At 42.4% G+C, this 13,632-nt stretch overlaps 1 protein-coding gene across 3 annotated transcripts in view; it reads right to left on the bottom strand.

Moving 5' to 3' along the window:
• Positions 1-10,220, bottom strand: part of Ambra1 (autophagy and beclin 1 regulator 1) — a 208,358-nt gene extending 198,138 nt beyond the window's left edge. For 2 of the 3 annotated variants that reach the window (XM_052722472.1, XM_052722473.1), the window contains exons 1-2: positions 9,983-10,219; positions 8,497-8,584 (exon numbers count right to left, since the gene is read on the bottom strand). The gene's annotated coding sequence lies outside the window, so the exon portion shown is untranslated. Of the gene's footprint in view, positions 1-8,496; positions 8,585-9,982 lie in introns of all 3 variants that reach the window. The other variant, XM_052722471.1, reaches the window with a different exon arrangement.
• Between the last annotated feature and the right edge of the window lie 3,412 nt (positions 10,221-13,632).

Raw genomic sequence — 13,632 nt, 5'->3', positions numbered from 1 at the left:
ACCCACAACCAATTCTGGGCCTGGTGATACATGCCTTTTGTCCCAGCACTTGGGAGGCAGAAGCAGGCCTGGTCTATATAGTGAGTTCCAGGACAGCCAGGGCTACACAGAAAGACCCTGTCTTGGGGAGGTGGGAGAAATGGGGAGAAGAATCCTATAACCTAGAGGGACAAGAGCAGGAAATGATGGCACCAAGCTGCTCAAATCCTCAATGCTAACTAGCTGGATAACTAGAGGAAACTGCTTCAAGTCTCTGTACCACCAATCGCCACACCTATAAAATGGTGAGAGTGAGAGTACCTACAGCTTGCCTCTAATCCCAGCACTCAGGAGGCTGAGGCAGGAGGATCATAAGACCAGCTTAGACTGCACAGCATGACCATACCTCAAACAAAAGTAGAATAACTACATCATAAAAGTATAAGGCAAAAGAATGAATCAATGACACAGAACCTTTCCTGTGGCATTGGGCAGTGTTCAATATACACTGGTTCTAAGACCAATATTTATTAAATGAACTCCAGTCTGAAAAGGCAAGGGCTGAAACTGAGTTACAACCAAGAAATAATTCTAGGAGTGGGAGATGGAGCTTGGTGGTAGAATATTGTCTAACATGTGCAAGGTCCTGGGTTCAATCCCCAGTAATGGGGGGAGTGGAGTTCTGAAAAGAGTATTTCATACTGAAGAAACAAGGAAACAAACAAAAGCCACAGTTTATTAATCCAATATGATGGTAGCCTCACCACTTACACAGGTGGACATTCAATATGTTTACCAAGTCAATTAAAAAATACACTCTATCACCAGGCGGTGGTGGCACACGCCTTTAATCCCAGAAGTGGGAGGCAGAGGCAGGCAGATCTCTGTGAGGCCAGCCTGGTCGACAGAGAGAGATCCAAGACAGGCATCAAAACTACACAGAGAAAGCCTGTCTCAGGAAAAAAAAAAAAAATGCACTCTATCATAACCATTAGGGTTTTTTTTTTTAATGACAGAGTGGGATTATTAAACAGACTTAAGAAAACATGAAGCTAAAATTGACTGAAACAACCAACAATTTATAACAGCATAAAGAGATAAAAGTAATAGGAAATTAACTCTATTAATAGGATTCTTGCCGGGCGGTGGTGGCGCACGCCTTTAATCCCAGCACTTGGGAGGCAGAGCCAGGCGGATCTCTGTGAGTTCGAGGCCAGCCTGGGCTACCAAGTGAGTCCCAGGAAAGGCGCAAAGCTACACAGAGAAACCCTGTCTCGAAAAACCAAAAAAAAAAAAAAAAAAAAAAAATAGGATTCTTAGTCCTTATCATTATGTAACAAATACATTCATTATTCCAGTTTATCTGAGTTGGTTTGGTAGCTCTGATTCTCCCCTAATATTTTTCATTCATTTAATCACCTTCTAAATTCTTCAGCTTGAATTAGTTCAAATGGCAAAATTCATATGCTTACTTAGATGTTTTGTACCTGTTTTACAAAGGAACGTTCTATTTCTAAAATAGCCCTGGCCTGTTCTGCTACAACGTCTCACAAAAATTTGTTACCTATTATATTTGGAACCCTGTTTCTAATACAGTTGCTTTCTAGACTCCCCTCACCAGTAAAGACTCGTCCTTTGGTTAATTGAAGGGTGCTGGGGGAAGGAAGCAACAGACCCAAAGTTGTACCTCCCTATTCCCTGTTAAAATTTCCCCAAAGCTCCAACACTTCAAACTAAGAATCACTATTATTTCCTCCTCCTCCTCCTGCTGCTGCTCCTCCTCTTCTTCTTACAGGGTCTCACTATGTAGCCCTGGGGATCGGGAAAGTCAATATATATACCGCACTGGCCTGGAACTCACAGAGATCTGCCTGCCTCTGCTTTCCAAGTGCTCCGATTAAATTCTTGTGCCACCATGTCTGGCCTATTTATTCTTCTTTTGAAGAACACACATAATCTTCAACTGATTGTACTAATGATGATGATAACCACTGGCACAAAACAAGCTATTTGAAGTACTCTACACAACAATTTAATTTTCACAACTGTATATTTTAACAGAGGAAAGAAACTGGAAAGTTAAGTAACTTGCCTTAAGATCTAGTAAGAGTAGTGATTCTGCCATTTATAATTGAGCTACCTAGTTACAGGGCAGTAAAAGCATGATACTAAGAGAGTTTGGGCTGGACATGGTGGTACAAGCCAATACTCAAGAGGCTGAGGCTGGAGGATCACAAGTTCAAGGTTTTTCTGGGCTACACAAGAGACCATGACTCAGGGAAGGAGAAACAATAAAAATCTTAGAAAAGATACTTGTTTTGTTAGAACAGAATCGCAAGTTCTAGCCTAAGCTGGCCTAGAACTTGCTTATGTATCTAAGAATGACCTTAAATTCCTGATCCTCTTGCTTTCACCATCTAAGTGCTGGTATCATAGTCATATACCACTACACCTGGCATTGGCAAGAGATTTTCCCTGGTCAGACAGACCGAAATTCTCCAGTTGGTTCTCAAATCAGGCATGCACGTGCCCTACAGCTAGGGAGAACACACACCTTATCCAGCAGAGAAGAATAAACAAAAATCACAAAAAGTAAATTTTCCTCAGTGAGTTTTAAAAAGAGAAACACAATTTCAATAAGCAACAGTAAATAAAATAATCTTTGGGAAATGTTTCTAATTTTTTGGCAGAAAGGACCCAAACAAGATACTGGGCATTATTTTAGATAGATTCACAAAGGGCCTAAATTCTCTTAATATCAGAAGACTACTACATTTATTCCCTAACCTAAGGGTACATGTTTCAACTTATTCTCTGGTACAAATGCACATAAAGGCAAATATTCTGCACTCAAATTCACCAACTTCAACCTCTAAAGAATATATAACTGGAAAAAACTAATAAATGAGAATTAAATTCAAGTTACAAGTAAAAAAGTTAAAGTCATAATCAAGAATACCAATGTCACGCCGGGCGGTGGTGGCGGCGCACGCCTTTAATCCCAGCACTTGGGAGGCAGAGGCAGGCAGATCTCTGTGAGTTCGAGGCGAGCCTGATCTCCAAAGCGAGTTCCAGGAAAGGCGCAAAGCTACACAGAGAAACCCTGTCTCGAAAAACCAAAAAAAAAAAAAAAAAAAAAAAAAAGAATACCAATGTCAAAACTAATGTCACCATACAGTAACAGACAAACAGTACATGCACCAATCTTAAGTGAAAATTTCTAGAGTAACCAGACATAGGCCTGTAATCCCAACACTTAAGAGGCTGAGGAAGGAGGATCATGAGCTGGAGTTCAACTTGGACAACACAGTAAGACTTATCTCAGAAAAAAAGGGGGTGGGGCATATTTTCAATGTGATGGCAGGAAAAGAACTTATGGAATTACAATGTCATGGCTGCAGCCTTTCAGGGAGATTATGGATGCCATGAAAGGAACACATTGCCTATCTCACTCCTTCATCTCTTTATGTCTGTTTTCCTCTGCACTGTTTCAGCCTAAATTCCAACCCTTACCAGATTCCTAGCCAACTATACTCTGGACTGGAATAAACATATCGTTCATCTAATATATCTAATGAGCTTTCAAAAAATAGTTCCAGAAAACAGGCAAATCTGAAAGGTAAGTGTTGAAACATAGTCACAACCAAAAAACAGCTTGATGGAGCTCAGCTGACAGTTCTTGCTTACCAAGCACAAAGCCCTGATTTGATCTCCAGCACTACACAGACCAGGTGTGTTAGCTCATGTTTATAATCCCAATACTTGGAAGGTAGAAATAACAGAATCAGGAACTCAAGGACATTAAGGACTACAAAATACATGTCTCAAAATGCAAAAACAAAAGTTTATCTAGAGAAGTATCTTATCAATTATAAGAGCAGAAGAGACAGAACAAGTCAGAAGTAGTTAACATTTACCCACAAACACAAAAACCAAGACTCACTGCAAGGAGGAGAAGGTCTGCACCATTCAAACCATTCACTAGCAGTTCCAAACCATTCACTAGCAGTTCCAAACCATTCACTAGCAGTTCCATATGCCTGCCTACATGCACAATGGGAAGGCAAGAATTCCAGGACTGAACCACCAATGTTCTACATGCACAGTGGAAAGCTCATCCTGGGCTGGCCTGTGTTCGCTCACCTCTATCCTCCATGAAAGTAGAAAGACTACTAACCTTAACGGCATCTAAGATTGCCGCTCCATGATAGCACAGAAGTAACAAAGGAACAATTTTTTTAATTATTTTTATTTTTTTAATGAAAGACAAGTTTATATGATTGAAGGGCTTATTATTACAATTATTATCATCACATGTATTTATTGGCAGAAGGGGAAAGGAACCACAAATGACACATGACACATGCATGCAACAGCATACATGTGACAATCAAAAGACAACGTGCAAAAGCAGATTCTCCCCTTCTTCCCTGTGGGTCCTGGAATGGAACTCAGGTCATCAGGTTTGGCGGGAAGTACCTTTACCCTTACTATCTTACCAGGCCTTTTTATTATTATTAATTTTGTCTGTCTGTCTGTCTGTCTGTCTGTTTTTCAAGACAGGGTTTCTCTGTGTAGCTCTGACTATCCTCAGAGATCCGCCTGCCTCTGTCTCCCCAGTGCTGGAATTAAAGCTGTGTGCCACCACCGCCCACCTTTTTGTTTTCTTTTAAAGCAATTTCACACACATATAATTTTACTAAACAGAAATATTACAATACAGTCAACTACTGCACTCTGGTATAGCCTGAAGCCTTGGTCCCCGCAAAGTGTTTCAAATCTTTACTAAAACTGTCTGGGTCCAGGGCTGGAGAGATGGCTCAGCAGTTAAGAGCACTTGTTGCTCGTGGCAAAGGACCCAAGTCTAGTTCCCAGTATATACAGGTAACTCACATCCATCCTTAACTCTAGTTCCAGAGGATCTCAACAGCTTTTTCTGAACTCCTATTTCACCAGGCACTGACATGGCACACATACATACGGACAGGCAAAACACTCAGACACACAAAATTAATAAATTGTGTAAAAAAAGAAAAGTTAAGCCGGGCAGTGGTGGCGCACGCCTTTAATCCCAGCACTCGGGAGGCAGAGGCAGGCAGATCTCTGTGAGTTCGAGGCCAGTCTGGTCTACAGAGCGAGATCCAGGGAAGGCGCAAAGCTACACAGAGAAACCCTGTCTCGAAAAACCAAAAAAAAAAAAAAAAAAAGAAAAAAGAAAAGTTAAGACTGAGTCCCATAAAACCTTACTGTTACCAGCATACAAGACCATGTCTGGCTTTTTGTTTGTTTTGGGTTTTTTTGTTTTTTGTTTTTGTTTTTGAGACAGGGTTTCTCTGTGTAGCCCTGGCTGTCCTGGAACTCACTCTGTAGACCAGGCTAGCCTCGAACTCAGACGTCCACCTGCCTCTGCCTCCCCAGTGCTGGGATTAAAGGCGTGCATGCACTTGCCTCTGCCACCATCTGGCTCTGTCTGGCTTTTTACAGAAGAATGCTAAGGAAAGCCTGTTGGTGGTGGCACACACCTGTAATCCCAGTACTCTGGAGGCAGAGGCAGGCAGATCTCAGAGAGTTCAAGACCAGGCTGGTCTACAAAGTGAGTTCCAGGACAGCCAGAGCTGCTGTTACACAAAGAAACCCTGTCTCCAAAAAAAAAAAAAAAAAAAAAAAGAATGCTAAGGATTCAAACTCTCAGGTCCTTGCTTACCCTATGAACCATCTCCCAGCCACTAATCTTTTTTTGTTTGTTTGTTTTTTGTTTTTTTGTTTTTCCGAGACAGGGTTTCTCTGTGTAGCTTTGCGCCTTCCCTGGAGCTCACTCTGTAGCCCAGGCTGGCCTCAAACTCAGAGATCCTCCTGGCTCTGCCTCCCGAGTGCTGGGATTAAAGGCGTGCGCCACCACCGCCCGGCCCAGCCACTAATCTTAACTTCTCAAAAGAAAAAAATATAGTTCTGGTTTGTGTTTGCTAAGGTTGTGTGTGTGTGTGTGTGTGTGTGTGTGTGTGTGTGTGTGTGTGTGTGTGTGTGTGTGTACTTAACACAAGCTACAGTTATCTGGGAAAAAGAACTTTGAGAAAATGCCTCCATCAGACTGGTCTGGAGGAAAGCCTGTAGGGCTTTTCTTTACTAATGATTGAAGTGAGAGGGCTCAACCCAAGTGGGCAGAACCATCTTGGGATATATAAGAAAGCAAACTGGGCAAGTCATGAGAAAAGCCGGTAAGGAGCATTCTTTCAAGGCTTCAGCTTCAGTGTCTGCCTCCAGGTTCCTGCCTTGAGTTCCTGCCTTGACTTACTTCAATGACGGACTATGATAAGGAAGTATAAAGTGAAATAATCCCTTTCCTCCCCAAACTGCGTTTGGTCATAGTGTTTTATCACAGCAAAAGAAACCTAACTAAGACATGGTCTCTCTGGTCTGATTAGCAGAAGGAAGATGACAAGGGAACATCATTGAATGTCATCATAAAAAGACACACATTGTGCCACTGTGGCTTTAAGGCCTTCAGCCATCAGAAGTCAATCTGTTGCAAATGTAGCTACCCTGCCAGGCACAAGTGTGACTGGAGTGCCAACCAAGCATAAGAGATGAAACACTCTCAGGACTAGGTGAATGAGGCACCTAAAAATTGTCTATTGTAGATTTAGACAAGGACTCCATAAAGGAGTAATATCTAAACCCAAGAAGGAGGCGGCATCCAACTCCAAACATGTATGCCTTTCTCATACACAATGGGAAAGCAAGAATTCCTCCACTCATCCTAAACTAGCTCAATCACAAAAAAGAAAAGGAAAAAATTTCAAAAGCTCTAATTAACCTGTGAGTGAGAGGCTAAAAAAAGAAAAACATAAGTTACAATCCCCAAAATGCACAAAACAACAAACAAAAAACTGTAAGTTACCCAAAGGTAGGGCACACTTCTGGACAAGCAGAGATCATGACAAGAAACTGAAAGCACTAAGCTGATGAGGAACTGGAGAAAGAAATAAGGATGATGTCGACTAAAGGCACTTCAGTTTGTTTTAATTTTGTGTTGGTTTTGTTTTGTTTTTGGTATGCTAAACCACGGGACAAAAATATGTCTTATTCCAAAATAACTCTATCAAGGCTGAGACCTATCTTAAAAAAAAAAAAAAACTTGTTAACACTTTTTTTTCCTAATTTCTTTAAAGTGAGATAGATGAGGAGATAAATTATTGAGTTAAGCTGTCCCATTCATGATGATACTAAATGAAGTCCATAAAAGTTTGGATTCAGCATTAATATACCAAAAGAATGAAAGTCTTATTTCCCTCACATACACTGAAAATACATTACAAACTACACAGTATAAAAACATAAGCTTTTGCTCTTTTAGTAAAAAATAAGCAGTTTATTTCAGTAACTGTGGTCCAGACCACAGTCCAGAAAACATTCAAAGGCTTTCATTTTTTGTGTTTTGTGTTTCATTGTTGTTTTTCTTTGTTTGTTTCTTGAGACAGCCTTAGGATGTAACTCAGGCTGACCTAGAACTCAGTATGTAGACCAGACTACAGGAGAACTCACAATCCTCTTGCCTCAGTCTCCGGAGTGTTGGAATTTACAGTATGTACAGCCACACCTGTTTGAAGCCTCCATCTCTTAATTATCCCCAAGAACCATCTTACCAAAATATAGAATAATTCAGTCATAATGTGAACATTTCTGAAATGTCAGGAGACCGCCCAATCTGACGTAGGTTGATCCCAAGATTTAACTTCAAGTTGTGGCTCACACTGGTAATCTCTACTTGAGAGGATCAAGGAACTCGAGGTCAACCTCAGCTACACAGTAAATTTGAGGCTAGCCTGGGATACAAGAGACCCTACCTCAAAAAAAACAAAGTAGCAATAAACAAAGAAAGTACACAATAATTAATCAAGTAAAACTTGTAGAAAAAAGCAGAGGAGCTTAGGAGTCTCAATTCCTGAGACCTCACCCACCACCGAGTTCTTTATCTGCCAATTATTTCTTAGAGAAACATAGAAATGTTTCCAACCTTTTTCTTCATGACACACATAGCAATCTCCATTTCTTATCTGGCATTCATTTGGAGTCACTAAGACACCACTTACAACTATAAATTCCATGCAGGACCTATCAAGTCCAGTAGACAATGTTACTTCTGCCTCTACATTCTTTGCTTTGGTATACATTTTTCTATCATAAAAGTTTGTTTCAAAGAATATATAATCTTAGCCTAATTACCCAATCTAGAGTCTACACACAAGATAGTCTAGTGGTTCTTCACTAATCCCTTATAAAAAGCATAAGATCCTGGTAACTAAGAAGTTGTTCATGATCAAAGAGACCAGCGAAATGGCTCAGAAGATAAAAGGGGATTTCTGTCAAGCCAGACAACCGGAATTCACTTGGGAATCGTGCGGTGGAAGGACAGAACTGACTCCTGGAAATTGTCCTCTGACATCTACATGCATGGCATGGCATGCCCATGTGCAGACTGACAGACAGACACACAATAAAAATAAATAAATAAATAACCTTCATTTAAATCTTGCTGATCTCAGGGCTAGGGGTGTAGCTCCATGGCAGAGCACATGCATGAGGCCTTGGGCTCAAATTCCCAGCACTACAAAAGAAGGAAAAGAATAATAAATCTCACTGACCTTACACACACATTTTAAAAACTTAAAGAAACAATAAAAGTCTATTATCATTCCCCTAAAATTTATAAAAAGCATCCAAAATTGTGTAGAAACAGACTTTCACAATCTGTACTCCCATGAAGTCATTGTCCTTCGAATTCTACATACTGTGGAAACTTATCCAACCTAGAATGATCTCCAAACCTTTCTTTTTATTTCAACAAAGAATGACAGATTAGGATCATGACACTTGATCCAATGAAAATGAAATTAACAAACACACTTAGACCTTAATGTTTCCAAGCTGAGAAAGAAAAGAGAAACATAATGAAATTCACAGAAGTTTCATCTTCAATTTAATTATGTTTGAATAATTTCTACACACAGACTTGAACTCCTGAATATAAAGTGACTAAACCCTAACCAAATATGAAAAGCAAAAACAAAAACTGTTTCAAAAGAGACTCTTTAGATTCCCTTTGGATACCTCCTAGAAAAGACCTTGACAAGACAGGAACCTGAATTCAAAGTCTTAACCATTTTCCACCATGCACTAAGACTTAACACCTTAGCAGAAAGAGTTCCAAAGAGGGCCGAAGATGGATCGGTATCAATCAGAAGGAAAATGGAAGCGAACAAAATTATCTTTGCTACTTCTGCTAAAATGATACAAACTTTGAAAAAACAAATCCAGAAACAAAAAAATAACTTGTTTCCTTAACTTCTGAAGCCTCCGGTGACAAAACATATGTTTCTAAGAAAGAGGAGTTCCAAGCGATCAAATGAGAAATCACTGTATGTAAAAAGTGACTAGTTAAAATGGGAGAAAGAAAAGAAAAAGAAGGACAAAAAGAAACTTAGAATGCATTTAATGCTCTGTCGGGATTATAAAGAAAAGTCACGACCCACACCTCAGCCTCAGTTTCCCTACCCCAAAAAGGCTGGAACGTGACATTTCATTCCAACAAGCCAGAGGGCCTTGTTTCACAAGCCTCCAGCGACTCAAAAGGGCCCTCGGAGACTGGACTCAGTGGGGGTGCCCAGAGCAACTGAGGCACGACATCCGGGCCCTGAGTTGGGGAAAAGGAGAGAGGGAATAGGGTCCAAGAGAGCCACGCTCCCACAATCTAGGGGTGACGACAGCCGTCCAGGACCCAACATCCCCTCTCTACACAACCCTGCCGGCAGCCTCAGCATCTCTCCCTCCTTCCGGCTTCTTACTGAGTTCCGGGCCGCCCTCCGGCCGCGCCCCCGGGCGCAACCCCCTTCACGCTGAGCGGCCCAGCGGCCCGCGCGCTCGCCCACCGGCCGGCGCCAAGGTCTCCTCCTGCCCGAAGCGGAAGGATGCCGGCCCGGGCCTCCCAGGCTCCTCCCGGGCCTACCTGAGAGACGGGTGAGGGCTCGGCCCGAAGGCCAGCGGGCGCAACGAACCACGGACGGGAGACGGGCAGAGGCCGAAGGAAGCGAGGGATCCGCACGACCGACCGGCGGGAGAAAGCGGCCAGAGCCCGGGGCCTCCGGAATAACTCAGTTCAGGAACGGGCGCCGCCGCCGCCGCCGCCGCCGCTCTGGAGACATCAACCAAGAAGACGCCGCAAAAGATCACAGAACACACGAACGCCCAGACATCAGAGGAAGAGCGCCCCAGCAATCGTTCAAGGAACTGCAGCCGAGTGCCGAAACATTGCTCAGCTCTTGCTGCAAGTCCGGCTGCTGTCCTAGGCATAAATAAACAAATCCAGATCATAAATTATAGCGTAGAGTAAACTATGTTTCTGCCACTTTCTGTTGGTGGCTGAGTGTTTAAGTAATTTAGAGAACTAAAGTTTTGAGACTGGTGCACGCCTGTAGTCCCAGCATTTTAGGAAGAGGAGGCATGAGAATTCGGAGTTCAAAGTCATCCTCAGAGTGAGCGCTAGGGCAACCTCAACTATTTAAGACTTTGTCTTAAGGTCTTAAGTAAAAAAAGAGTTAGTCTTTTGTGGGCTTATTGATTGAAGATCAAATCATAGCAGAATAAAACTCATCTTAATAGTTCAACGACTGCTTTACACTTACAGACTTCTCACACTAGTTATGCCAGTTGAACAAATGACTTCACCTCTTTTGACTCTTGGTTTCTGCTCTTGCTGTAAGGTGCATGAAATAAGAGAGAAGCAAATGAAGAAAACAGTGAACAATCTCTATGAATGCTCCAGTGTTACAAGCAAATCCAAGAAAAGGTGGGAAACCTTAAGGTGGGAGGGGAAAGTTCCCGTATTGTTATTAATTCTCTTTCTCTCTCTCTCTCTCTCTCTCTCTCTCTCTCTCTCTCTCTCTCTCTCTCTCTCTCTCTCTCCCTCCCTCCCTCCCTCCCTCCCTCCCTTCCTCCCTCCCCCTTCTTTGGTTTTTCCGAGACAGGGTTTCTCTGGGTAACCTTGGCTATCCTAGAACTAGCTCTGTAGCCCAGGCCGGCCTCGAACTCACAGAGATCTGCCTGCCTCTGCCCCTCACAAGTGCTGGGATTAAAGGCATGCGCCACCACCACCCGGCTTATTCTATTCTCTCTTAAAGTGCACATACTTCTCTTTTATTTTCTTACAAAGATCCAAAACCACAGCCCACAAATGTGCTTTTAGCTAACTAGCTAGTTAGTTAACTAACTGGTTTTTAGAGACAAGATTTCATGTAGCCCTCTCTGGTCTTGAATTCTGTGTAGCCTAGTATGACTTTGAATTTTTGATGCTCTTGCCTCCGTGTTCCAAGTACTGCAAATTACAGGGATGCATCACCTAGCGGGGAGGTGGTGTGCCTGAGGATTGAGACAGGGCTCTCCACTTGGAAGCCTGGCTGGCTTGGAACTCACTATGAAACCCAAGCTGGCCTCAAGCTCAAGCCAACTCTTTTGTCTCAGCTTCCTGAGTGCTGTGATTATAAGCAACCATGCCTGGCTTGCTTGTTGTTATTTTTCAGACAGAATCTCACTATGTAGTTCATATTACTTCCAACTCATTATCTTCCTCCCTCTGCCTCCCACTTCTTGAAATTACAGGCATGTGCCACCATATCTGATTAGTAGCTGTTTCTAACTATTGTACTGGCCAAACTCTACACTGTAGAAACTGTATGTTGTTTCTAAATATTTTTCTTTTTTTTGTTTTGTTTTTTTGGTTTTTTGTTTGTTTGTTTGTTTTTTTGAGACAGGGTTTCTCTGTGTAGCTTTGCGCCTTTCCTGGAACTCACTCTGTAGCCCAGGCTGGCCTTGTACTCACAGAGATCCGCCTGGCTCTGCCTCCCAAGTGCTGGGTTTAAAGGTGTGTGTCACCACCACCCGGCTTAAATATTTTTCATGTGATAGGTATTTGTTACCCTTGAGTAAAGGCAGTTATAACATTATTATTTATGATTAGGTCTTATTGGACATAAGCAAACAAAAAGAATAAAAGGCCAGGCATGAAGATGCACACCTTTAATCCCAACTTTCAGGAGATGGAGGCAGGGAAATTGTTGTGAGTTTGAGGCCAGCCTTGGCAAAAAAAAAAAAAAAAAAAAAAAAAAGTCAAGCATGCTAGCTCACAACTTTAATCCCAGCACTCAGGAGGCAGAGGCAGGTGAATCTCTAGGAGTTCAAGAGGCCATCCTGGTCAACGGAATGAGTTCCAGGACAGCCAGAGCTACAGAGTGAGACTCTGCCATATAAGAAATCCAGAGATGTACAGTTTATAGTAAATCAGGCTACATTCAACTTCAAGGACTAGGTTTCTTCTTGGTGCCTTTCAGTGTTCAATAAATGGCTTTTACCTATTTCCAAAATAGCTTCTGAAGACCACCAGACTTTGTATCCATATCCCCTTCCCCAACCCAGTATCCATATTCCAGCCACCAAAGCTGAAAAAGCAAAGGTAAGTCTCCTTGTCATAGGACACATCATAGGATTTTCCCAATTATGTTCTACTGACCAGAGTTTAGTTACTATCCACATATGTAGAACTCTGTCCTCCAGGCATGACATGCTGTGCCATCTTCAAATCAAAGCAGCTCTGATTATCTACATAAGACTCTCATAAGATTGGGTCCACCGGTGGATAATATCAGGAGTCAGTGTACAATGCCCTTCCTCTACTCAAGGACATATAAGTAGTTAATTGCTGGAGGAGGGCAGAAACTCTTGAGTGGTGGAACTGCCATAAATTGCCCAGGTTCCTGTAAGTAATCCCTCACTCAGTCTCTTGTAAGCAACCCTTAGTTACTCATTGGCTCAAGCTAGACATGGGTGGACTCATTTGTTTAGTCTGCCATTGATGCCTTCTTTAGGATGTATGTGTGTTTTGTTCACATCTCCCCAGGAAAAGTCAGGCAGCACTTGGTACCTGAACAGTTGAGGAAGAGAATCACAGATGAGTTTGGGAGGAATAAATTGTATAGTCCCGGCTGTGGGTGATAAGACCTGCAGCTGAAGCTAAACCATCTGAGGGTGGGGCTGGCCTGGGAACAGTTCTGATATGACCATACTTTTCATGGGGTATGGAATGAAATGTCTTCTCCCTATGGTGCCGTTGCTTTGTCCCTGCTGTGGGTGATAAGACATGTAACTGAGCTCCCTGTGAAGGTGGAGTATTTGTGGAAGAATCCCTCAGTAACTATCTTTGTAACAGTGGTTCTCAACCTTCCTAATGCTGTAACCCTTCAATACAGATCCTCATGTTGTGGTGACCCCCCACTGTGGTGATATTGTGTTCCCCAAAATATTGTGCACCCTAATAAACTTATCTGGGGTCAGAGAAGCAGAATAGGCCACAGCTACCTCACCGTGTCAATTCCTCAGCTGATCCTGTTTCCTCAGACTGGATGCCTCTGAGTCCAGAATGAATCTCAGCTGAACTGCTACTCAAAAGCCTAAAAGTTTAACCAGCCAAAATGCTTCTAGTTTCTGATTTTCACGCATTATATACCTTTCTGCTTTCTGCCATCACTCCCTGGGATTAAAGGCTCACTTCCTGGGATTAAAGGCTCACTTCTTGGGATTAAAGAAGTCACCATGCCTGGCTGTTTT

This window comes from Peromyscus californicus, unplaced genomic scaffold (genome assembly GCF_007827085.1).
Source record: "Peromyscus californicus insignis strain IS unplaced genomic scaffold, ASM782708v3 Scaffold_7__1_contigs__length_154581171, whole genome shotgun sequence".
In the NCBI taxonomy this organism is placed as follows: Eukaryota; Metazoa; Chordata; class Mammalia; order Rodentia; family Cricetidae; genus Peromyscus; species Peromyscus californicus.
This window is presented reverse-complemented; position numbering and strand designations above follow the sequence as displayed.